Source organism: Mobula birostris, chromosome 8 (assembly GCF_030028105.1).
Source record: "Mobula birostris isolate sMobBir1 chromosome 8, sMobBir1.hap1, whole genome shotgun sequence".
In the NCBI taxonomy this organism is placed as follows: Eukaryota; Metazoa; Chordata; class Chondrichthyes; order Myliobatiformes; family Myliobatidae; genus Mobula; species Mobula birostris.
Genome location: NC_092377.1, coordinates 81,187,818 through 81,215,113, shown reverse-complemented (window position 1 = coordinate 81,215,113; position 27,296 = coordinate 81,187,818).

Genomic DNA, 27,296 nt, shown 5'->3' with positions numbered 1-27,296 from the left:
ACTCAAACCACCCCATCTGGTACCAACAATCAGTCAAAGTCATTTAGATCATGTTTCTTCCCTTTTCTGATGTTTGGTCTGAACAACAATTAAACCTCTTGACCACATCTGCATGTTTTTATGCATTGAGTTGCTGCCACATGATTGGATGATTAGATATTTGCATTAATGAACAGGTATGCAGGTGTACCTAATAAAGTGGCCACTGAGTGTATTTCAAATTACTTTTTGAAGGCAATTAACTTCCTTCTACTATCCTTTTACAAACACTTTCTGACTAAAAGCAATTCTCATCACACTCCCAAAAGAGAAAAAAATCTGCAGGTGCCAGAATTCCAAGCAATACACACAAAATGCTGGAGGAACTCAGAAAGCCAGCCAGCATCTATGGAAAAGAGTACAGTCGTTGCTTCAGGCTGAAACTCGTCAGCAGGACCTTCAAGTTTCAAAATGTTGTGCATTCAGAGATGCTCTTCTGCACGCTGTTGTAACACATAGTTCTTTGAGCTGCTATCACCTTCCTGTCAGTTTGAACCAGTCTGACATCTTTCCACCAACTTTTTTCATTACAAGGCATTTTCATCCACAGAACTGCCACTCACAGTCCTGATGAAAGGTCTCAACCCAAAATGTCAAGTATTCTTTTCCACAGATGCTGCTTGACCTGCTGAGTTCTTCCAGCATTTTATGTATGCTGCTCTCTTCGCACTCCTGTTCTTTTGCTACTTTGCTCCTTAAAAAATAATATTTAGTATTCAATGAGTATTTAGTTTTCATTCTTCCTGCAATATGCTTTCTTCCTAACTTAATTTCAGGTTTCCAATTGACAGGTTTCACACTAGATGTAAAAAGTAGAATGACTTATTTCAATAATTCATTTGAATCCAAATCTCATTTGATTAGGTAGCTTAACTTGTTGTCTTAGAATAGATGCTGCCTGGCCTGCTGAGTTCTTCCGGCATTGTGTGTGTATTGATTTTGACTTCCAGCATCTGCAGATTTTCTCGTGTTTATCATGCATGCTAGAGCTTAGATTGGGTAGTTCCTTGATTCCCTTCCCACCTGACATTCACCCAGACTGATAAATGATCAGCTACACCGAGCAAAGAAAGAAAATATCTACCTTAACTGAGATCAAAGATCAGAAGGGAGAGAGTGTCTAGCACAAACTGCCTAGGCCAAGCCATTCTGCTGAAGACTATTTTCAACAGATTATTTAAGGTTTTCTCCTCTGCCCTCACTTTGTTCACTACAGATGGTAAAACCACACTGAAATACCTCAAATTGTCCACATGACACATCCAATCCAGTGCATTTCACTGTTCCTTAAAATCGTTGACAAGAACCCAACCTCTTACATATTTTACACCTTGTTGTACTAGGATATATGTTCCCTGTTCATCAACTATATTGCCTTATTACACACAAGTCTTGTCTATCAAGGGGACTTTTAAACAAGAGAAAATCTGCAGATGCTGGAAATTCGAGTAACACTCACAAAATGCTGAAGGAACTCAGCAGGACTGCCGAAGGGTTTTGGCTCAAAATGTCTACTGTGTATTCATTCCCGTAGATGCTGCCTGGTCTGCTGAGTTCCTCCAGCAATTTGTGTGTGTTACATAAGACAATTTTCAAAGTCATTTACTAGGTGTGGTTAACCTGTTAACTGTAAAATCAGATTTAAACTTTGATTTTAAATACACATATAGCTCTGAACTATATCACAATGTTACAGCTTTTTCTCTTTTGGTAGCTGCTTTAAACCCACGTTTCACTCACCTGATTAACATAGCCAGAGGCAAATTAAAATTCAGATTGGACAATGCACCCAGGTTAAACCTCTGAAGAACACCCACTGTTACACTAGTGCAAAACTCTTTTCATTTCACATAGCAATCTTTTTGTGTGGAGTAGCCAATTTATGATTGTTTTCACCATAGGTCCTCAACTGACAAGGAAGCAGATTGAAGATGTCCAGTTTTTCAGCCAAAACATTAAGACTTTCATCTGATTAATAGGCAGGGACTTGAACCTAAAACAGTGCCTAAATAACAATACCATTCAATTACCCATAGCTAGCCATCAGATATGAATTTATGTTTTACATTACCAAACTGCCAGTGGCAAAGAAAGCAGAGGGGAGTAATAACTGAAGGAATTCTTAAAGATTTTGTATCTTATTTTTCTCAGATGGAAAATCTTCCAAACTGAATTTGCTGATGTGTTGTTAACATAGCACGTTGGCTTGAAGCACCAAAGAATATGAAGTTTTGCGATTGTTTCATACTGTTACCTCAACTAGCCTTTACGTTTTTAAATTGCTTGAAAAATCTAGAATTTCCAGGGGGAGATACTTCAGCAGCAAACATCAGCGAAAGCAAGTATCCTCCAATTACTTAATGTCAACATACGTATAATCACTGTGAGCCACTTACTGTGCATTTGCACTAAAGGACGAGTGACATGCCCTGATTCAGCCAGAACATATTATGCCAATTGCTGAATGTTTGGTCTAGTTTGGTCAACAACTAACATCTGTATTCCTCATAAGCATTTCCGCTCTGCAGATATTTATTGTTTTTGCTGAGAACCTGTTCCAAAATTCTTATTTTGTGGTGATGCAGACTTACGATAAGATTACTATCTCCTTGATGCGTGCTATCTGCTGTTATCTACTGATCTTTGCAACAACTCCCTACCCCAGCAATGTGTGTTGGAAAAGGAAATGGATTAACTGTCGCGTAGATGTTTCTAGAAAATAAATTACAAGTAGATTACAAATTGCTCTCCCAGTATGGATGCTATTTCCAAGTTCACACAACAGAGATTCATATATGGAGATCTTGATATAGGATCTGTGAGATTTGTTGTCCTTTCATTTGTGGAGGAGGAGCCCTATGCAATGCTCTTTCATGGATAATTAGAGAGGAATTAAAAATTCAACACTGGAATCAAGACATTTTAAAAGAATAAGGATATTAAAGCAAACATGGACCAAACACTCAACTCTGATGCAAATTAGCAATAGCTTAATTGAATGGAGAACTGTCCAGAGAGGCTGTCTGGCTCAGTTCTGTCCCTACGCCTTGTTGAACTTTCCATTTGAGATCTTAACACATACATGTACATAGGAAAAGGGAACAACATTTATAAAGTTCTTTTGACAGCTTCAACTGTCCCAAATTATATTAGAGAGAATAGTGTAATGCAGAAAGTACAGTGGATTTTTTTTCTACTTTTCTGGTTGACAGCAACCACAGGAAGAATTGCAGGGTAAGGTAAGTATACCTTCAATTCTATGTTCCTGTGTTGATATGTATGGCATCAATCCATGAATATACAGCCATATTTGGCCATGAACAGACAGTCATGTTGCTGAATGTTCATTATGCTGGCAGTAGTCATGACTTCCTCATTCACACAATGCACCATGTCACCATTATCTGACTAGACAGTTGGTGCCCGAGGGACTAAGAAATCTCACTAACTGCATATTTAGCTAAGTAACTAAACACAGTCAGTTCCAACCACATGTGGGTCTAGTGAATCACATCCCTGTACCTTAACACATTAGCCACACAAGCTCATAATTTCTACCTTCTCTTACATTCTCTCACTTATCTCGTTGTTATTCATCTCATTGATGTTTGTAGGACATGAATGACTCCAGAGCAATAGGAACTCATTAAGTTTGAAGAGCTGAAGGATATCTAAAGTCATAGTACACCAGCCAACCAACAAGTTCCTCTTCCCTTCTTTCATATTTTTCGACGTAACCACATGGGATAGGTTCCTAGTCAGTGAGTTGTAGAGTAATACTGTATGCAAAAGAGCCTCTCAGCCCAACTCACCTATGGCAACCAAGATGCTCATCTGAGCTAGTCCTATTAACCCATATCCCTCTAAACTTTTCTAATCCATGTACCTGTTCAAGTGCCTTTTAAATATTGTCATTGTATCTGCCTTAACAACTTCCTCTGGCAGTTGGATCCATAATACACACCAACCTCTGCAGGAAGAAGTTGCCCCTTGGGTACCTTTTAAACCTTTTTCCCACTCACTTTACACCTATGCTTTCTAGCTTTTGGTTCCCTTTCCCCGAGAATAAGACTGTGTGCATTCACCCTATCTATGCCCTCATGACTTTATATACCGCTATAAGGTTACCCCTCAGTCTCCTGTGGTCTAATACATAAAGTCCAGGTCTACAGTATTAACCATCCTTGACACCATGTCCAATATCATAGTGTCCACCCCTTTTATTGCTACTATTTGATTAGAACAATGAGATGGATAGAATCAAAGAACGCACAGAAATATAGCAAGCGCTACCATTATATCTGAATGTCTAACCATGCGGGATTAACCATATCCTTGAGAACACACAGCTATACGACCATATACTGTAGTCTTCATCCACACATTTATTATTCCCAGGCCAAGTGTTTCAAAGCTCCCCAAGCAGAGAATGCATCTCCCATCATTTGTAACCCTTCTGCCATCAGGTAGATAGTACAAGTGCCTCAGGGCTCGCACTGCCAAGAACAGTTACTACCCCTTAACCTCAGGCTTTTGAACAAAAGGGGATAACGACACTCATCTATTGCGATGTTCCCACAACAAGTGATCTCACTTTAAGGCTCGTTATCTTATTATTTCATGTTCTTGTTATTTATTGTTTTTTATTTATATTTGTATTTCCATAATTTGTTGTCTTCCATGATCTACTTGATCTTTCATTGATCCTGTTATAATTACTATTCTAGAGGTTGGTTGAGTAAGCTCGGAGGAACAAGAATCTTAAAGTTGTATGTGGTGACATATATGTAATCTGACAATAAAATTTACTTTGATATTTAAACTTTATTGTTCTAACCTCCTCCAGAACCCTTGCCCCCTCAATTCTCCATCTGCCTTTTCTGCATCTCCTACTCCTTTTTACCAATCCTGTAGCTTCACACATCCTCTCGATAATCTTCTCCCTGCCTGCCTCCATCGCTTCCTTTGTGATACTCCCTGAAACATAACTCTTCAACCAAACTTTTGGTTATCAGTCCTACTGACTCAAATCAAACAAGAGAAGGTTCAAAATACTCAGCATGTCAGGTGGTATTTGTGGACAGAGAAACAGCTAATGTCTAAACCTGATGCATTCTCCCCAGAGCATTTTCAGTGTTTTCAATTTTTGTTGAAGTATTTTTGCTGCTTGTCTACATATTCTTCCTTTGGCTTAATGATAATTTTGTCCTGCCTAACTTCCTGTTGTGTGCCTTGAGCTGCTTTATTATGTAAAGGAAATAATTAGTTTCTTACTGTTGTTGACATGTTTTCAGGAACTATGTATAAATGAATCTCAAGATAATCAACACTCAATATATTACATATTAAGGCACAACCACTGATATCAACAGTGCCAGTGTACACGTCTGCCAATGGCAATGAGAATCTGTTTTCACAGGGACCAGGTCGTCCAAGAGCTGTTCTGTTCTCCACCAACAACACACACAGCTTATGGCAATGTCTGCACACCATCACAGACTTCAAAGCTAAACGTAGTGGCGTTTCCAACATCGCTGCCTCTCTCCTGGATGAGCTAAATCTTTTTTATGCTCGATTCGACGTTGCCAACACTGATCTCCTGAGGAGAGCTGCCAAAGAGACCTGCTCCTTTGTCATCTCTGAGGCTGAGGTATGCAGATGTTTCCAACAAGTGGACAGTCGCAAGGCTGCGGGACCAGACGGCATCCCAGGGCGTGTACTCAGGATGTGCGTGGCACAACTGGCAGGTGTGTTTACAGACATTTTTAATCTCTCCCTCTCCCAGTGTCCAGTGCCCTCTTGCTTCAAAACATCCACCATTATCCCTTTACCTAAAAAGACCAAGGTAACATGTCTGAACAACTGGCGTCCTGTCGCACTCACCTCAATAATAAGCAAATGCTTTGAGAGGCTAGTCAAGGATTACATCTGCAGTATGCTGCCACCCAAACTGGACCCCCTACAATTTGCCTTCCGACACAACCGATCGACAGATGACACAATAGCCCAGCTCTACACACTGTTCTTACACATCTGGAGAAGAAGGATGCTTATGTGAGAATGCTGTTCTTGGACTACAGTTCAGCATTCAATACCATAATTCCCTCCAGGCTTGACAAGAAGCTCAGAGACCTCAGCCTTCACCCTACCTTGTGTAGCTGGATCCTGGACTTCCTGTCAGATCGCCAGCAGGTGGTAAGAGTGGGCTCCCTCACCTCTATCCCTCTGACCCTCAAAACAGGTGCCCCTCAGGGCTGTGTCCTAAGCGCCCTCCTTTATTCTCTGTATACCCATGACTGTGTCGACACCCACAGCTCCAATCTACTAATTAAATTTGCTGACGATACTACATTGATTGGCTTCATCCCAAATAATAACGAGGCAGCCTACAGAGAAGAAGTCATCACCCTGACTGGCTGCATCACTGCCTGGTATGGGAACTATACTTCCCTTAATCACAGGACTCTGCAGAGAATGGTGCGGACAGTCCAGCACATCTGTAGATGTTAACTTCCCACTATTCAGGACATTTACAAAGACAGGTGTGTAAAAAGGGCCCAAAGGATCATTGGGGACCTGAGTGACCCCAACCACAAACAGTTCCAGCTGCTGCCATCCGGGAAATGGTACCGCAGCATAAAAGCCAGGACCAACAAGCACCGGGACAGCTTCTTCCACCAAGCCATCTGACAGATTAATTCATGCTAACACAACTGTATTTCTATGTTACATTGACCATCCTGTTGTGCATACTATTTATTATAAATTACTATAAATTGCACATTGCACATTTAGACGGAGACATAACATAAAGATTTTTACTCCTCATGTATATGAAGGATGTAAGTAATAAAGTCAATTCAATTCATGCAGACACCTGTGGCTATAAAGTACCAAGGCAGTATAGATAATTACAAGTGGCCAATTACAATCCTCTCATCGTTTTTATGTTGACTCATAGGGCAGCTGCTGTAGAGGGGTATACAATGCCACCACCCCATCAACAAATTTACCACTTATCAGCAATCAAGCAAAGCCCTTGTCCTCCAACACCCTTTAATTGTACTTGAACACATGCCTGGAAATTGCTCCACACCATTTTCTGGCATTAAGTCAACATCATGGGTCACCCTAACGCTGTCTGTGGAATTCCCATAAGAGCATCATCATTATGCGCTGTGTCATGTGACCTGAGTGAACACAGTCCTGACCGTGATTGCTCTCGGTAACTGTTTCTACAGACGTGGTTTGCCATTGCCGCCTTCTGGGCAGTATCTTGACAAGATGGGTGATCCCAGCCATTATCAATACTCTTCAGAGATTGTCTGCCTGGCGTCAGTGGTCACATAACCAAGAGTTGTGATATGCACAATCTGCTCATATGACCATTCACACCTGTTCCCATGGCTTCATGTGACCCTGATCGGAGGGTGGGGGGGGTGCGAGAGGTGGCTAAGCAGATGCTACACTTTGCCCAAGGATGACCTGCAGGCTAGCGGAAGAAAGGAGTGTCTTACACCTCCTTTGGTAAGGATGCATCTCCACCCTGCCACCCATAAAGAGGAAGAATTTGAATTGCAAGCATTGCAAATTTGTTGGGTTTCTCTATCATTACACCATACTGAAACTGATATTGTCAATGTCAGAACAGGGTTCTGTATTGTCATGTTTTCAGTGCTTATTGAGAGGAAACACAGCTAAATCAGTCTCTGCAGCAGTCCTGAAGAGACATGCCACTATCCAAGCAGCAGTATTCAAGCCATAGCAGATTGTTTCCACTGAATGAATGGATGCTACAATAATGGGAGTGGGGTGAAAGGGGAAGTCAGATAGACATGGGTGTGTGGATGAGGTATGCCTGCAGGAAGTGCGGACTATATTGTGCACATAGGAACAGTCAAAGCCTACAGACTTTACCACGGAGGCCTTTGTAAGAATGTGGTTGTGGTCTCTGAATCCCTGCGCTATGGGCAAGCCTGAAGTATAGACAGAAGCCCATGCCCACTTTACCTACCTAGTGGACTAAAGGAAAAGTTAATAAGTCTTCCATGAAGTATAGGGTTTGAGTAATCAGTGTAAAGTAGCATATCCCAATATAGCTACGCCTGGTCTCTATTGGCTCTAGGATAACAGCACCAGTAACTTCACAGAAGCACATTTATTTGCAAGGAATAAATTCAATAGCACCACATCATCTTTAAAGTATTTAAAATCGTACTATTAACTGACAATACAGCAGATGCCCTGTAAGGGAAGATTTAGATTATGAAACACCTAATTAGAGTTTAAACTTATTCCATCTGCAATCCAGATATTGCTACTAAGTTAATTAGTGCTCTGTGCTGTATTAGTCAGTCATAAGCACTTTCCATTCTACAGATTTTTTGTTGGAAATTCAGTTTGAGTGTGAATCATCTGGCATTGAATTTATGTTCTTGAAACCATGAATGTGCCATAACAGCAACAAATCTAGTTATTTATAATCCTTAGTAAGACAGCATTAATGCAACTGGAACCCTCATTGTTGTAGTACCAACTGGCATACTCAACTCAGTTTTTCTCACCATCAGGTACAGTATCTCAGAAGCTAATCATGCATGAAGCACTTCCAGCTACTCAGAGTACATACTGAACCTTCTCAAGGCTAAAGATTTCCACCAGCCAAAATCATTCATTCATATATCCTCCTCTAACACCAGTCACACAAAAGTTCATTCATATATCCCACATTTTCACATAATTGCACTCCTAGACGTTATAGGTTGGATAGCATTAATTTGATTCCAGTGCTGACTCTCATGATATTTGTCCCTTGTGAATTGGAGCTAGAATGTTGCAGTGAAGTGAGTCGATATTTCCCGAGATCTCATTTTGTTAACCCCTCAGTGTGGAACAATTTTTCATGTGAATCATATCCTTGTTATAAACACCCAGATTTTTCTGATAGTGCTTAACGAAAGATATTGTACATTCCATTCACTGAGATTGTTTCAGAGAAGAGAAAGTGAAAATTATGGATTGGAGTTTAGATTAAATAAAACACAAATACTAAATACACTTTAATATCTTGCCTATCAATCAATTCCACAGACACTCAGTGGCTACTTTGTTAGGTAGAGTAGTAGAACCCGGCGTGTTTCTTTACTCCAGTGGCCCATCCACTTCAAGGTTTGACATGTTGTGCATTTAAGGATGTGCTTCTGCACACTACTGTTGTACCCTGTGGTTACTTGAATTACTCTCACCTTCCTGTCAGCTTGAGCCAATCTGGCCATTCTCCTCTGACTTCTCTCATTAACAAGGCATTTTTGCCTACAGAACTGCAACTCACTGGATTTTTTTGTTTCTTTCACCATTCTCTGGAAACTCTAGAAACTGTATGCATGAACATTCCAGGGGATCAGCAATTTTGAGACACTCAAACCACCCCATCTGGCTCCAACAATAATTCCAAGCTCGAAGTCACTTAGATCACATTCCTTCCCCATTCTGACATTTAATCTGAACAATAGCTGAACTTCCTGATCATGTCTGCATGGTTTTATGCATTGAGTTGCTGCCACATGATTGGCTGATCAGATATTTGCATTAACGAGCAGGTATGCAAGTGTACTTAATAAGGTGGCCGCTAAGTGTATATTGATAGAATTATCAAAGCATCACATGCAGAATTTGTAAACACAGCAAGTCAGGCAGCATCTAAGGAGAGGAAAAGACCAGTCATTACAAAGGGTCTCGGCCAGAATTGTCGACTCTTTATTCCCCTCAATAGATATTGCCTGACTTGCTGAGTCCCTGCAGAATTTTGTGTGTGTAGAATTTGACATTGTTTTAACTTTTAACGAGCAACACCAGTTTCAACTCAGTGAAATGACTTGACTACCCTTGGGACCATGGGATGGATTAAAGATAAACTGTCTAGTCTATATGTTCTTAGATTTAAATTCTACAATGTTTCAGTAAACTATTGTATTGTTAAATAGAACAGGGTTTTTCTTTCGAAGTACAAGCAAGAAACCCATTTCCTCCCACTGCGGGATGCACAATTTGCTCTTTTGATTACTTACATGCCAAACTAACTGAAACAAACAGAGCACCGTAGTACATTTCAGAGTAGTGCCACAGGAACGTCCAAAATATGTAACAAATAATCTTAATGATAACATTAATACAACCAATGGAAAACAACTTGAAAATTCTGACAATTAAACCTGTCCAGATAAAAGGATATGCTCACATTACCTGATTGATTATGGTAAGTAGTGTTCCACTCACATCAGGGAGCCCACTCAATATTATTAGAATCACATTCCTTTGGTCACATCATTGCATAAAACAAGACAGGCTAAGTGGTCAGGATAGATATGATTTGGCACATTTCTTCAGTTTCGCTAATCATTATTCTGATTCTAACCTCAGACAGGTATCCTAGCTTCAGGCAACTTTTTTTCCTAGAAGTAGTCAACTCTGTGTGCTACATAATATTTCCTATTTGTTCAACAAAATGACCCTTCATAACCCTGAACCTTTTATCCTCTTGCTTGACATATTGAGCGGTATCGTTATCATTGTTAAAAGACTAAAAATAATATAATATTCCAAATTTTAACCTCTCTCTGGTAACGGTGCTGCCATGTAGAGGCATATCCTCCACATGAATTGTCCATTCTCTTCCCCATTCTTTATGTATGAGCTTGGACAATGAATCTATTCCAATGGGTCTGGACAGATCTTTCTCTTACACCATTCGCATGTGCTGAATGGCAATTTGGGTCTGGTACTTAAAGAAGAGCAGTTAGCACGGACAGTGCCTCCTGCTTTTCCAAGTACGCCTAGATGTAAATGACTGGATTCTGCAGAACCAAAGGCTCATGAAATGCAAGGATGAATCTACTTTTGGATTAAAACTCCTCATTCCAGCCGACATAAGCTCATGGTGCCTTTTGATCTTCTGGAATAGCAACAGATACACCAACGAAATGTACCTACAGAATAATCTCGAGTTAATCCAAAGATTTTGTGAAGTCACATACCTCAGTGGGAATCTCTGTTAATAATCTGCTCCTCAATACCCCAGAAATTTCCTGAGAGGATTATAGAGCTTCCCTGAAACTCCAGCTCTCTTCTTGAATAAACATTTTCTGCTTAGACAAACTCCAAAGGAAAACATCTTGGCTGAGACATCATGTTATTTTCACGGATTAAGTTGCAAACTATGTTTAGTGTGTATTTGGCTAGAAACAGTTGTAATATTATGGCCGCAGTAAGGAACACACGGTTTCTCACGGTGAGGAGCGTACAATATCAGATTTCAAAATACAGATTTAAAGCTGCGATGCCCTTCAGCAGTTGTTAGTAACAGATGGAGTTAAAATAGCCTACTCACCCAAAATCACACTCAGAATACATTTTCAAGATACTTATTTTTCGGTTTCTTAAACCAGTAGCATGCCCACTCATATAGTTTTCCAACGTTTGGCCTCTGATTCACACCCATTATTCCTGAGGAATTTCCATTTTTCCACTGTAATATGGAACAGACCCTTCGGTTAATGGCGTCTGCACTGAACATGGCACCGAATTAAACTAATTCTCTTCCACCTATACATGACTCATATCCTTCCATCCCCTGCATACTCATGCATCTATCTATCAATGTCTTAAACACCACTGTCAAATCTGCTTTCACTATTCTCCCTGGCAGCCTACCCCAGGTATCCATCACCCTTCTGTGTAAATAACTTGCCCAGCACCATCTCCTATAACCTTTCCCCCTTTCACCTTAACTATATGTCATCTAGTATTTGACATCCCTTCCCTGGGAAAACAGTGATTGTCCAACCTACCTATCATCCTCATAATCTTATAAGGTGTCAGGTCTTTCCTGACCTTTTGTTACTTTATCTCTGTCCAAAATGAGACACGCTGTCCAACATGGTAAGGCTCAATATTGAGTTCTTCAACACAAAGTTGTTTATTTGTTCTATTTCTATCAGGACAGCACACTTGTGCATACCATACCTTTTGACTCCTTCTGCTTCTTTCTTATTTTATTATTTTCTGTCCTGCTCAGCATATCCCTGTCAAAATTTACCCAGTCTTCACAACATTAGAATAATTGGGCTACTCAGTTGCTCGCAGCAACTTTTCACATCAAATATGTTAACCAGTACCAGGAAATACACATATTTCATGAGTGATTAATACATCTCATTATATACTTGGTAGCCACTTTATTACATATACCTGCTTGAAAATTCAAATATCTAATCAGCCAATCATGTGACAGTAACTCAATGCATTAAAGCATGCTGACGTGGTCCAGAGGTTCATTTGTCATTCAGCTCAAATGTCATAATGGGGAGGACATGTGATCTAAATGACTTTGACTGGGAAATGATTATTGGTGCCAGATGGAGTAGTTTGAGTATCTCAGAAACTGCTGATCTCCTGGGATTTTCACGCACAACAGTCCTAAATCCGGGGTCCCCAACCTCTTTTATGCTATGGATCCCTACCATTAACCAAGGGGTCCATGAACCCTAGTTTGGGAGCTCCAGAGTTTACAGAGAATGGTGTGATAAACAAAAAACATCTGGTGAGCATCAATTCTGTGGGCAAATCCCCTTGTTAATGAGAGAGGTCAGAGGAAAATAGTTAGACTGGTTTAAGCTGGCAGGAAGGCGACAGTAGCTCAAATAACCACACAATGCATCGATGGTGTGCAGAAGAGCATCTCCAAATGCACAACACATCAAACCTTGAAGTGGATGGTCTATAGCAGCAGAAGACCACACTGGGTTCCACTCCTATACCTAATGAAGTAGCAACCGAGTGTACATTTCACTAATTTAAAAAAAAACATTTGTGTTGTTTTACATGTGTATTTAACACCTATTTAGATTTCCATCTTTACATAGTAGGAAGTTGTAGTTCAGATATTAGCATCCTTCCTTTGATTCAGAAGCTTCTGAGATTAAGCTTCAGAGGTACCTAAGTTATCTAGAGACACGAGAGACTGAAGAGGCTGGAATCTAGAGTCACAAACAAGAACTCAGCAAGCTGAGCAGTATCTCTGAGGGGAAAGGAATTACTTTCTCTGTGCTGATGCACTGTTTTGACGAAGTATAGTCTATTTCTTCCTCCTCCGCAGATGTTGTTCGACCGGCTGAGTTCCTCCAGCAGATTGCTTGTTGATACAATAGTATCTGGGACTATCCTGCTGGCATAGCATTGTGCAAGTGCGCTTTGGAGATCACCTCATATGATATTTAAAAGTGATGTGCTGCCTGCCTTCTCTGGGGGATGTAAAAGATTACACAATATTATTTTGAAAGCAAGCAGGAGAATTACCCATAGTGTCCGAGTCAACATTGATCTAGAGTTGCCAGAACAGACTACCTGATCATGATCACATTGCTAGTTGTGGGTAGCTTGCTGCTTACGAATTGGCTACCATTGTATCTCCAACTGTAACTCATTCTAAAAGTACTTTGTTGGCTGTAAAATGCTGCGGGCTATCCTGGGATCATGAACAGTGCTATGCAAATGCACGTTGTTCTTTTGCAAGTGTCTTCTTTGTGCTATGTTTGCATTCTTCTTTTGTTCTCCTTTTCCATTTAGTTTGAACCAGTTAGTTCATTGGAAAACTATCCCATTACAGATGAAATTGACTCAGAGGGAACACCCATAATTAACTTTAAATTGTGATTTGTCAGTGCTTTTTTTGTAACTTCAGAGCTTACTATTGTAATACTAAAGCATTAAAATATAAGTGTGTCCCTACTGACTATATAACTATTAATACTGATCGTTTAGTTCTATCCCACGGGATAATTACCATAGATTGCTCTATATATACTGGAAGGATGGCCATCAAGAAAGTAAAGTAAGAAATAATATATATGGTATCATATAAAACTCAAACCACAGAACTAACATGAGCTGCCAAGGGCCCAAGGTTGAATTCCTGTCTTTCTACCTCCTTTGCAGCTGACGTCTCCTAGCAAGTTTTTTGTCATCTGCCCTAACAAATTTTAAATCTATATGACACATAAGGTGGCCTGACATGAAATTTTGTTCGAAATTCCTGCTTTGAAATGACATGGGGCATATCACTACAGTGAGCATACTTTAGTTGGTGGTGAGGTTGAGGCTGTGGTTGTACTTTGTGCTTTCAGTTCCCCTGCTTCAATCACAAAACACATCAGAATGGCGATGCCTTTCTAATAACTTTAAACTGATAATCAACAATTTCCATTCAATAATTCAACACATCAGTTATACTGAAGGTGCATAAATCTTTTGCAAGTGTCTTCTCCTTTTTGTTTGATGCCTTTTTCTTAAGGATCTGAAAGAGAGCAAATCGGGCTGTTTAAAGAGAGCTAGAAACAATGATAATTAATTTACTGTATAAAACATCCGCATAAGTTATACCAGCATGTATTCCTTCTGCACCAGCCATGTTTAAAAGGTGGCCGTGATCTGCACACAAAAAGGTCTCCATTGCTGTCCCGGTCCCTTTTTTAAAAACTTTAATCTCAGGTTGAGTTGAATAACCTATGTCATTGTCCTGACCTGCCATGAAGTTTCTCAGCTTAATGCAACACTTGAATGACTTTCTGTCATTATACTATATTTAGGTAATGAAAGGTGTAATTAGCTTTGTTCGCCTGCAAGCTGATCCCCATCCGCATGCATTATAAAAGGTAATAAAATAGGGGTGCACATATAAAAACCTGAATAAGCATATTATTCTGTGTCATTTCATGAGCCAAAACTGATGAAAGAACTCAGGTAAGAGAGATTCAAATGGTTCAAAGCTCAACAACAGGACTTGTCAGTAGCCACTATGTTAAGGGTTGCATTAAAGTACATCAAGTCTAAACAGAGTCGATATTTAATCAATCCCCTACTGTGGTGCCTTTTGAATAATTGATGGCATTTTTCGATGATTGCTTTCCTATTTCAGTATCTTATCACTCTTTGGGGATATTGCGAGGGAGAGGTTTTGTCTCAATGTCACCAATGCTTTGTGGCTGACATTATCCAGGTTTATCTCCTTTATGAAGCTGTCGTCTTCTTGTTAATTGTTCTCCCTGGCTATTGTTTGCTGCCCAAGCCATCTGCTCGATCACACCCCATCAGTTGTCTCTCAGAATGAATGCAAGTGGCAGTAAAGGCCCAGCAGTGAAGACAGAAAGCAGAAGATTTTAACATAGACATACTCTACTGCAGTGTCATTATTGTTTGCTGGTGTCCAGTCCAGAGATGCAGGGAACGAATGTCTCAATTGTATCATGGCTTTTGTTTTAAATATACATTCACCACAAATTTTAGAATGATTTCCTCAGTGAGATGTTTGTATTGGGAACGTTGCTTACAGAACAAATTATCTGATTTGTTTTCGTATGTTTAATGCTTATTATTTTGTCACACATTGTAAAGGAGGTGCAGAGTTCAGTTGTTGGTAGCAGACATCCAACGCTTTGTAGAGTAGACGATAATATTATTGTTAGCCTGCCACATTGTTAAGTGGCAAACTTCCTTTCTGCAGAGCTGTGGTTTCAAGACCAGCTCCAGGACATCTGCATGTTAACAAGGCTTACAAAGCTGTTCAGTACCATGGGAGTGCTGCTATTCTAAAGATGTCGTCTTGCTGAGGCACAGTTCAGAGTTCTTGGCTGCTTGTTCAAGGCCTCCTCCACCATGACTTTCTTCTCTACTCTGTCCATCAGCCCATCACCCATACACTCCTCCCACTGATTCCAACGACACAACTCTCCTCTGCCTACTCCACTTCTTTCCCTTTATTCCGTGCTCCACCTTCTTATCCTATCAGATTCCATTATCTTTAGCCCTTCATCACCTCCAGCTTCTGATATAATTCCCATTCTGCCCCCCATCCCTATCTGCCTATCATGCCCCCTCACCTGGACCTATCTATCATCAGCCAACTCGAGCTCCACCTTTTCCCTGCACCTTTTTATACCGGCTATCTCCCCCTCTTTCAGTCCCATTGAAGGGTCTTGAGCTGAAATGACGACCTTCCATTTCCCTCCACATAAGCTGCCTAAACCACTGTTACTCCAGGCCCCGTCATCGGCATTCTCCTGTTTCTCCACTGTTCAAATTAATTCAGATTCATGATAGTGACAGCAAACATCGGATGATTTCCTTGCCATTTCAGCCATAATCAGGACCGCTAGGTATTTGATTATTCTTCTGCCTGCTAATTGTAGGGCCTTAGTATGTGCAAAACAACAAGAGAGTTTCACATCTTCACGTTCAAGGTCAGACCACACTTGGAGTACTGTGCTCAGTTCTGGTCGCCTCACTACAGGAAGGATGTGGAAATCACAGAAAGGGTTCAGAGGAGATTTACAAGGATGTTGCCTGGATTGGGGAGCATGCCTTATGAGAATGGGTTGAATGAACTCGGGCTTTTCTCCTTGGAGCGATGGAGGATGAGAGGTGACCTGATAGAGGTGTATAAGATAATGAGAGGCATTGATCATGTGGATAGTCAGAGGCATTTTTCCCAGGGCTGAAATGGCTCCCACAAGAGGACACAGGTTTAAGGTGCTAGGAAGTAGGTAAAGAGGAGATGTCAGTGGTAAGTTTTTTACGCAGAGAGTGGTGAGTGCGTGGAATGGGCTGCCGGCAACGGTGGTGGAGGCGGATACGATAGTGTCTTTTGAGAGACTTTTAGATAGGTACATGGAGCTTAGAAAAATAGAGGGCTATGGGGAAGTCTAGTAATTTCTAAGGTAGGGACATGTTCAGCACAACTTTGTGGGCCGAAGGGCCTGTATTGTGCTGTAGGTTTTCTATGTTTCTATGTTTCTATCAGCTGTGCCGTTCTTTAGAAGTCAAGTGTGTTTTGATATGTTGTTATGTAAGATATCGTATAAGTTCTTCATCACATACAATTATTTGCTTGTAAATTAAAGATTCCCCTTGCCAAATTAAAATATGAAGAAGCCAAAATACTTAACAAAATTAAGAAGTTAATCTTTTTGGAAATTTCTATCATAACTTAAGTTGTTCCATTTCTCTAGGTGTATTTAATAAACTTAATCTAATTTACTGTGTCCCTCTTGAGCAAAGTGGAAGTTAGCTAATTTAATTGGAAGAGCATTATACTGCTGAGAAAACTGCAATCAAGAAGTCTGCCAACCACATCCAGAGGTCAATTTAGTGCAGGTGATTTGTAATCCCCAGCGAACATTTGTTAAACTAAATGCTGTGAGCATGTTTTCCCATGAGCCCGATTGAGAATTAGGGGGAGAATCAGGAGTTATCCTTTTAAGATGGTGATATGAAGAAATTTCTTCTCACAGAGAGTCATGAATCTTTGCAATTCTCTACCCCATAGAGCTGTGGAGGTGGAATTCTTGAATATATTCCAGGCTGAGGTAGGCAGCCTTTGATTTTTATGGCACCCAAGGGTTATAGGGAATAGGGAATGAGGTGGAATTGAAGCCAGAACTGGATCAGTCACTATAAATGCAAGAGATTCTGCTGATGCTGGAAATACAGAGCAACACACACACACAATGCTGAAGGAACTCAGCAAGCCAGATAGCTTCTATGGAGAGGAATAAACACACTACATTTCAGAACGAGATCCTTCATCAGTTCTGAAGGGGGCCAAATAGCTTGCTCCTGCTGTCATCTCTTCAGTTCATGTATTCTTCAGCTCTTTATAACTTAAGTTTCTCTCTGATATGCACAGAGGCCAACATAACTACCTTCACATTTCATAACATCCATCTGGGAATACTGAAATGCTAATCAGAAACAATTGCATTTTGCATTACAACTATCTATTCTTTGAACCAAAACATTCCTATGATTTTCACAGAAGCAATTATCAAATGAGATTTGGCACCAAATTGTATGAAGTGACAGAACAAGTGACCAGAAAGTTTGGCCAGAGACGCATATGAAGGGATAGAATTTCAAGGCTTTGTAGCTCAGTAGCAGAAGGTGCTTGAAGAGACATTAATCAGCGAGGACGTACAAAATGCCAAAATGGAAGCTGAATTGAGATTTCATGGAGGCCAGAGAGGGATGGGACCTTAGCAGAATTTGAAAACTAAAGAATTTTAAAGACTAATCGCTGATTCAGGAGGCAACATTAGGCAAGTCATCAAGATCTCCATTCTCCAGTATTCCTTAACTGAGAACAAGTAACACTGCAAGATAGCAGTGATTTTCTATTCAGTAGCAACTCCCTTCCCGAACCCCAACCTCAGACTTCAAAGAAAGTTTGACGATGGATGAACAGTCAGATTATCCTAGCTGTGCCACCACATAGCACCAGCTACTTGGCCCAAAGAGTACTATATGAGGCCATTCTTACCCTCAGACATTAGGCTCTATAATGAGTCAGCCTATAGCTGGGGAAATGATGACCACCCCCCCCTGCCCACCCTCCTGTTAGACTATTGGAGGCAACTTATTTTTTTTTAATTCTTTCTTATTTCCCTTTTAATATTTGTATATTTGTGTATCTGTACATTGCCAATGTCAGTGTGACATTGTACTTTCCTTTGGGATTAATGAAGTGTCTGTCTATTTATCTGACTGCAGCACTGCAGCTCAAACATTACAGTGAAAACCACAGACACAAGAGGTACTGCAGACACTGGAGCAATACACACAATGTTGGAGGAACTCAGCAGGTCAGACAGCATGGGGATAAACAGTCGATGTTTCAGGCCGAGACCCTACTTCAGAACTGGAAAGGAAGGAGGAAGAAGTCAGAATAACCCTCTGGGGTGGTCCTCTCTCTTCCCTTTCTTCCGTGGTCTTCTGTCCTCAGCGATCAGATTCTCCCTTCTCCAGCCTTTTTATCTCTTCCACCAATCAACTTCCCAGCTCTTTACTTCACCAGTCCCCCCTCCAGCTTTCTCCTATCTCGTAACACTTCGTACTCCTTCCTTTCTCCCACCTTCTTATTCTTAATTCTTCCCCCGCTTGTCCAGTCTTGATGAAGGGTCTCAGCCTAAAATATCAGCTGTTTATTCCCATCCATAGATACTGCCTGACCTGCTGAGCTCCTCCGGCACATTCACTAACTGCTACCGTGACAACCAGTTAGTGAAGGATCACTTAAGTCCTGGAACATCTTGATCAAACTTGTTCATGATGTACACCCTTAAATTGACTTTGGACGAATATATCTACAGACAAATGGATTCTGCTACGGGGAGGCAACCTCTCAATCACCCAAGTTAAAGAGGTGTTTGCGGGGCACCTCCTGGTAGCAGACGTCAAATACCGGGGCACCCCGCTCCGGCCGATCAACGTGTATGCCTCCCCCATGCGGAGCGAGCGGCTGGCCGTCTTCGAGCAGCTCCCACAGCTGCTGGTGACATCCCAGCCAGTTGTTCTGGCCAGAGACTTCCACTGCACCATTGATGCGGCTGGAAGATCTGGCAGTGCCAAAGGCAGGCTGGACAGTACCTCCAGTCTCCTGATGGAAACGGTGAAGACAGCTAAGCTGCGCGACGCCTTTGGCACCCCCACAGGTGGAGCACAGCCACAAGCCACCTGGACACGAACGGACAGCTCAGCCCGCTCCCAGATCGACTTCCTCTTCCTCTCAGAGTTCCTCACGGTCAGATCTACTGATGACACGCCGGTGTTCTTCTCTGACCACTGCGAGCCACCTGTCATTTACGGGAGGACCACAAGGCAGGCACGGGGACACAGTCATAGTCATAGTCATACTTTATTGATCCCAGGGGAAATTGGTTCATGGAAGCTGAACGTAAAGCTGCTGACCCCAGAGAACATCAAGGAACTAGAGAGGAGGTACACAGGTTGGAGAACCTTGAAAGCCTTCTTTGATTCCCCTGTTCATTGGTGGGAAGCCACCAAGGAGAACATCAAGAAGTTCTTCATTTGCAAGGGTATCCAGAAAGCAAGGCAGGAGCAAAGGGAACTGCGTAAACTCCAGACAGAGTTTCAGCAACTTCTCCTTCTGCAGTTGAAGGGGGTGGATGTCAGGGAGGAATTGCGAGAGGTGAAGGGCCGGCAAGCCCAGCACCTCGCCGCCGAATCCTCCAAGATCATCTTCCGATCAAGGGTCCAAATCGTAGAGCAGGACGAGACGTGCTCACACTTCTTCTTCCAAAAGGTGCACAGGGGGAGCTCTGTGATCCACAGCCTTAAGGAAGAGGACGACTCAGTCTCGCTCACAAGCCGACATACTGAGGATCTGCAAGTCCTTCTATGCCGGTCTGTATGACGAAAAAGCTACAGAATCCACAGTCTCCCACAACTTCCTGTCGTCTATCATGCAGGTCTTAGACGACGGCAAGCGGGAGAGTCTGGATCAGCCACTGACCCTGGACGAGCTGATAGGCTCCATCCGTTCCTTTGAGGTGAGTAAGACTCCTGGAAGCGACGGCTTACCGGCTGAGTTGTGCTCAGCTCTGTGGAACTGCATGGGCCCAGACCTGCTGGAAGTGTACAACGCTATGCTTCTGGCCGGCAGCATGTCAGAGTCCATGAGGAAGGGCATCATCGCCCTCATCTACAAGCAGAAAGGGGGAAAGGGAGGACATTAGAAATTGGAGGCCATCTCTCTCCTGAATGTGGATTACAAGATCCTGTCCAAGGCTATCGCCAACAGGGTCAAGTCTGCTCTAGGACAGGAGATCCACCCGGACCAAACCTGTGCTGTACCGGGCAGGAAGATCTCAGACAGCCTCGCGCTGCTGAGGGACACCATCGCCTATGTGCAGGACAAGGGGGGTGAACGCTTGGACCAGCTTGGGTCAGCTTGGACCAGGAAAAAGCCTTCGACAGGATATCGCACATGTACATGGCGGACATGCTCTCCAAAATGGGATTTGGGGAGGGAATCTGGAATTGGATCAGACTACTCTACACAGACATCCGTAGTGCAGTCCAGGTCAACGGGTGGGAAACAGACAGCTTCCCCATCAGGTCTGGAGTCAGGCAGGGCTGTCCCCTCTCCCCTGTCTTGTTTGTGTGCTGCATTGCTGCTTTGCGGAAGCCATCAGGAGGGCTGAGGGCATAAGAGAGGTGATGCTGCCAGGCAGTGGAGGGACCCAAGTGAAAACTTCCCTGTACATGGATGATGTCACCATCTTCTGCTCTGATCCAAGGTCAGTTCGCAGGTTGATTGGCATCTGTGAACAATTTGAGCTAGCGTCGTGAGCCAAGGTAAACCGCACGAAGAGCGAAGCCATGCTCTTCGGCAACTGACCCTACCCATCCAGTGTCTCCTTCACTATCAGGTCTGACCACGTGAAGGTGTTGGGGATCTGGTTTGGAGGGGCTGAGGCGTGCAACAAGAACTGGCAGGAGCAGACTGCCAAGGTGAAACAGAATCTGGGTCTGTGGAGAGGGCGCTCCCTATCAATAACGGGCAAGAACTTGGTCATCAGGTGTGAGGTGCTCTCAGGGCTGCTGTACTTGGCGCAGGTGTGGCCCGTCCCCCGCTCCTACAGCTCGGAAGTCACCCAAGCTGTCTTCAGATTCATCTGGGGATCCAAGATGGAGCAGGTCAGAGGGACCGTCATGCACAAGTCCCTGGACAACGGGGGCAAGAACGTCCCCAGTGTTGCCCTCACCCTGATGGCCAGCTTCGTATGTGGCTGCATCAGGTTTTGTGTAGAACCCAGGTATGTGGGCACCAAGTACCAATATGTGCCCAGGTTCTACCTGTTGCCCTGGCTACGAAGGATGGATCTGGCACCACTCCCGCGCAACGCCCCAGTCAGCTGGTCGTTGCCGCCATACCTGTCCTACGGAGAAAAGTTCTTCCAGGAGAACGCCTTTGACCGCAGGGCCATCAGGCAATGGTCAGCACGTAATGTCCTGCAGGCATTGCAGGAGAAGGACGTGAAGGACACAGTGGGGTGGTTCCCTGAGCAGACCATCCAGCTCATCTGGCAAAATGTCTCATTGCCAGACCTCACCAACAGGCACCAGGACCTCGCCTGGCTGGCGGTGAGAGGGGCCCTCCCAGTCAGATCCCTCCTGTACGCCCGGAACATCGTCTCCACACCCCACTGCCCACGGGAGGACTGCAGTGAGGAGGAGTCTGTGACCCACCTCTTTGCACACTGTGGGTTCGCAGAGAGGGTGTGGAGGAGGATGGACAGGCTAGTGTCACGTTTCATCCCCAGCAGCTGCGTAACAGAGGACTCTCTGATCTATGGGCTGCTCCCGGGGACGCACATGGAGACCAACATCCGGTGCTGCTGGCAGGTCATCAACTCGGTGAAAGATGCTCTTTGGTCGGCCCGAAATTTGATGATCTACCAGCACGTGGAGATGTCCGTGGGAGAATGCTGCCGACTGGCACATTCTCGGCTGCAGGAGTACGTGCTGAGGGACGCACTGAAACTTGGTGCAGCCACCACAAGGGCCCGGTGGGGAAGGACCACAATTTAGGGTTCTTCTCCCACGGGAGTGGTAGGGGTTGGGTGACGGGGGGGGCATACCCCTCAACAATGGTGTGGGAAGGTGAACCAATGGATTGCCATGTGGGTGGCCAAAGTATGGATATCTAGAGACCAAAAGGGAAATGTATGTAAAGGATTGAGTCATTGAATGGTTTATTGTATATAATTTTATTTTTGAATAAAGTATATTTTGAAATAAAAAAAATCTACAGACAAATGTAATTGGCTGCATTGTACAAGGCTAGAAAAGTCACTAAAGGCATTGAATAGTTCAGTGCCTTGGTGTTTGTTACTGCACAGGAAAGGAAAGAGTTGTCATTGGGGTAAACAGTCACCTTGATAGGAAAATGCTTCATTGTTTCGTCACTAAAGTGTCTGAAATGATTCTGTACAAAAAAAAAACGTTTGACTTGCAACTTTTAGAGCCTCAAATGACTCCTATTGATGGTGCCATTTTCCCAGGCTCAGTAATTACTGCCTCTCAACCCCATCACACATTACCACTCCACAAACAGGTTGGCAACACAACACCATTCTGAGGGAATGCTGTGCTGTCAGGTGTGCTGCCTTTTGAATGAAAGGTTAAACAAAGGTCAGCCATCACAGGTGAGCATCAAAGATCCCAAGACACTAGTTCAAAGGTTGGGAACGTTATCCTTAGTGTCTAAAGTAATACTTGGTAAATTTGGTAAATTGGTTTATTATTGTCCCATGTACCAAAGTACTATGAAAGTCCTCGTCTTGCATACTGTTCATAAAGATCAATTCATTATAACAGTGCATTAAGATCGTACCAGGTAAAACAATAACAGAGTGCAGAATAAAGTGTTGCAATTACCAGAGAAAGTGTAGTGCAGTTGGACAACAAGATTCAAGGCCACAATAAAGTAGAATTTGAGATCGAGTCCATCTTATGCTAGAGAACCATGCAATAATCTTATAACAGCAGGATAAAAGCTGTCCTTGAGCTTGGTGGAATGTGCTTTCTAGATCTTCTACCTTCTGCCCAGTGGGAGGGGAGGGGGAGATGAGGGAATGTCAGGTGGGTGGGGAAACTGATTATGCTTGTTGCTTTACCAAGGTAGTGAGAAGTCGAGAGAGTCAATGGGGAGGAGACTGGCTCTCAAAAGACATTTTCAAGCAAACGGTCTGATGATTATCCCCATGTTGCTTGCAGGAGCTTTCTTTACAATTTCTGGCAGCCACACTCCCTGCATTTCAGCAGAGTATGTGTTTGGTCAGCACTTCTGGTATCTCCTGCGGTTGTGAAAGGTGCTATGCAAATGCAAGCCACTGTTTCCTTTCACTTTCACAATACTGTTCCACATTTAACACAGTTGCAACATGCAGTTGGGACCAGGAGGGGCTGAGGTCACAGACCTTGAGTCCCAAGTTCTCAGCATAAAGCTTTATCATTACTGGCTAATAATTTCACCCATTCCAACATTCAGGAGGAGCTGGTATATCAGTCAGATGGTGTCCCTAGCTGCCCTGTTTCAACATCTTCATGCTCCTGTAGCAAGCACCCTGTTTGAACTCATAGTTGAATCTTCAGATCCAGCACAAGTCTGAGCAGCCGTGCATCTATCTCATCGGTTCAGGATTGCATTGGCTGTTACTGAATTAATGATTCATGTCAACTATCTTGGCCAGTAACCATAAGGTCTCACTTTGAGTCAAAATTAAGTCCATATGAACAGATGCAGTTCAGTAATAATATCAATGTTGTAAAAATGATTTGTCACGTTTAATCAAAAATACAAAGTGAAAGAGCCAAAACACACAAAACTAGACAACAGCAAACTGAAAAAAAAATGCTTGGAAGAGAAGAAAGGCATTGAAGTCCTTGGGCTGCCAGAAATGACATAAATCAAACCAGACAAAGTTTCATTTGTAACATTCTGAAGTAATGCAAACTTGCAGGGCTACTTGGAGGGGCTCATCTCCTTGATCAGCTTTTATCACATCCTATGATGTAGGTGCGAGATTTGTGTTGAGCAGAGTTTTACAAATAATTTTCCGGGGAATACTGTCTCTTCACAAATATAAGCAGCTCCATAACTTGAGATTTTCAGACATCACTGCAATTTTTTGCACAAATTTGGTATTTAAAAATAAGATTTGCCTTCTGATAGACTCTTCCAGAAGGTTATAACTTGAGATTGCTTCTTAGCTAAGAATTTGCATATATTTTGCAACTACTTACTGATAGCTTCTCTCACTGCCAGACATTGTTCCTGGCTGACATTCTTCATTCGTTTATGGGAATTGGGCATTTCTGGCAAGGCCAGTCATTCTTGGCTAAACGTTATTGCTCTTGTGAAGGTGATGATGGGCCACTTCCTGAACCACTGCAGTCCCTCTGGTGAAGGTATCCCGGTGGATCTGACTTTTGCCGCTAAAGTGCTTCCCATAGTACACTATTTCTTGTCCTCCTTGTCTCAAGCTCATCTATTTGAATGTCTGGACTGTACAATGCTCTCTTCCAAGCCAAAAGGGGTCATCATGTTTTAAGGGGCTTAACTTCCTTGTTCTTAAGCAGACACTATTTTGGCTGAAGTCAACGGGGCTGTGTTTGCAGACGTGCACTCTGCAGGTATGAGGACGATGAATATACTTCCCAAACGAACTCAACCCCTGTCATTTCATATTAAGATATGACATATTGGCAACGAGGAAAATAGTTCCTGGAGCCAGGTAGAATGGAAGGTTAACAAACAAAATGTTGGAGGAGCTCAGAGTGTCAGATAGCATTGGTGGAGGGAAATCAACAGTCAATGTTATGCATCAAGATTCTTCATCTCTATTGGAACCAGATGAACCAATCCAGATGAAGAATGTTGGCCTGAAATGTCAGGTGTTCATTTCCCTCCACAGATGCTGAGCTCTTCCAACATTTTGTTTGTTGCTCTAGGTTCCAGCTTCTACAGTCACTTGTGTCTCCCTAGGGCTGTGAACTAAGTCCCCTCCTTCATTCCCTGTATACCTATGACTGTGTCGCCACCAATAGGTTTAATCTGCTAATTAAATTTGCTCACGGTACTGCATTGATTGGCCTTATCTCAAACAACAACGAGGTGGTCTACAGGAAAGAAGTCATCTCACTGACACAGTGGTGTCAAGAAAACAACCTCTCCCTCAGTGTCGTAAAAATGAAGGAGCTGGTTGTGGATTACAGGAGGAATGGAGACGGGCTAACCCCTATTCACATCAATGGATCTGGGGTTGAGAGGGTAAACAGCTTCAAGTTCCTCAGCATCCACACCACCGAGGACCTCACGTGGTCTGTACACACCAGCTGTGTGGTGAAAAAGGCACAACAGCACCTCTTTCACCTCAGACAGTTGAGGAAGTTTGGTATGGGCTCCCAGATCCTAAGAAATTGCTACAGGGTCTCACCTGAGAGCATCTTGACTGGCTGCATCATTGCCTGGTATTGGAACCGTGCCTCCCTTAATTGCAGGACTCTGCAGAGAGTGGTGCAGACAGCCCAGCGTATCCATAGTTGTGAACTTCCTATGATCCAGGACATTTACAAGGATAGGTGTGTAAAAGGGCCGGTAGGATCACTGGGGACCTGAGTCACTCCAACCACAATCTATTCCAGCTGCTACCATCCAGGAAATGGTATTGCAGCACAAAAGCCAGGACCAACAGACTCCAGGACAGCTTGTTCCACCAGGCCATCAGACTGATTAACTCACACCAATTTGAGTATACTCTATGTTACATTGACTGTTCTATTTATCATAAATTATTATAAATTACTATGATTATACTACATTGCACATTTAGACAGAGATGTAATGTAAAGATTTTTACGCTTCATGTATGTGAAGGATATAAGAAATAAAGTCAATTCAATTCAATTATATATTTAAAAAGCTTGGGGTAGAAAAGCAAAAGTTAATTACAGTCTATGTTTCAGAATCATTCCGAAAGTTAAGCAACCAAATGCTCAGGTGCAGCATTTGACTCTCAAAATTAGACAGAAGGAATGTTGCAAGACTGTGCATTTTTTTGCTGCAGAATACATCAGGTGTGCTGGGGACTCTTCATTTAATGAGAAACATGCTGAGTCTGTAAGAATTTAAGGCAGTGGATTTGTTTAAGAATTATTTTAACCCAAAGTCAAGCAAGATTATTGTGAGGTTTAAAGTTTGATTCACAGATAAAAAGATCTAACTAAGGAGCCTTAGTTTATCACAAACTGAGGAAATTATTAAAAGCTGTAAGTGTACGTAATGCACTCTTCCAGAAGCAAAGGGACAAGTAAGTGTGCAGAACCAATGATGACCCGACTCAGAAGTGAAGATGAAACTGAGCTCTAAGAGCTCACCGAATATTGACCAAGACATGGGACTGGCTATAACATCACACAGGACTTGTGAGTGAGTGTTCCACGCAACAACAGTTACACAGGACAAGCAGCAAAATACACTGCTCCAAAGCACACTGAACAGAGTTGAACATTATCAAACAGGCCTACACCCATTTTGACTGCTATACCTATTTTAAAAAGATAATTAAAGATTGCACCTGCTGTGGAGAGAAACATTTGAATGATGAGAGAGGCAAAAAAAGGCATCATATATGTGTTTCAAAAAGCCACATAACCAGAGAGAACAAATGAAAGTAAGACATCAAAGCCTGATGTTCAAAATGTCTGAAGTTTCTCACCGTGCAAAGGAAGCCTGTAATATTAGTGTTCACAATGTTTAACAAATAAAGGGCTGAGTCAACAAACACAAAACTGACTGCTATCAGGAAAGTGGTTGACGGTGATAGGACATGTGAGTTTGATAG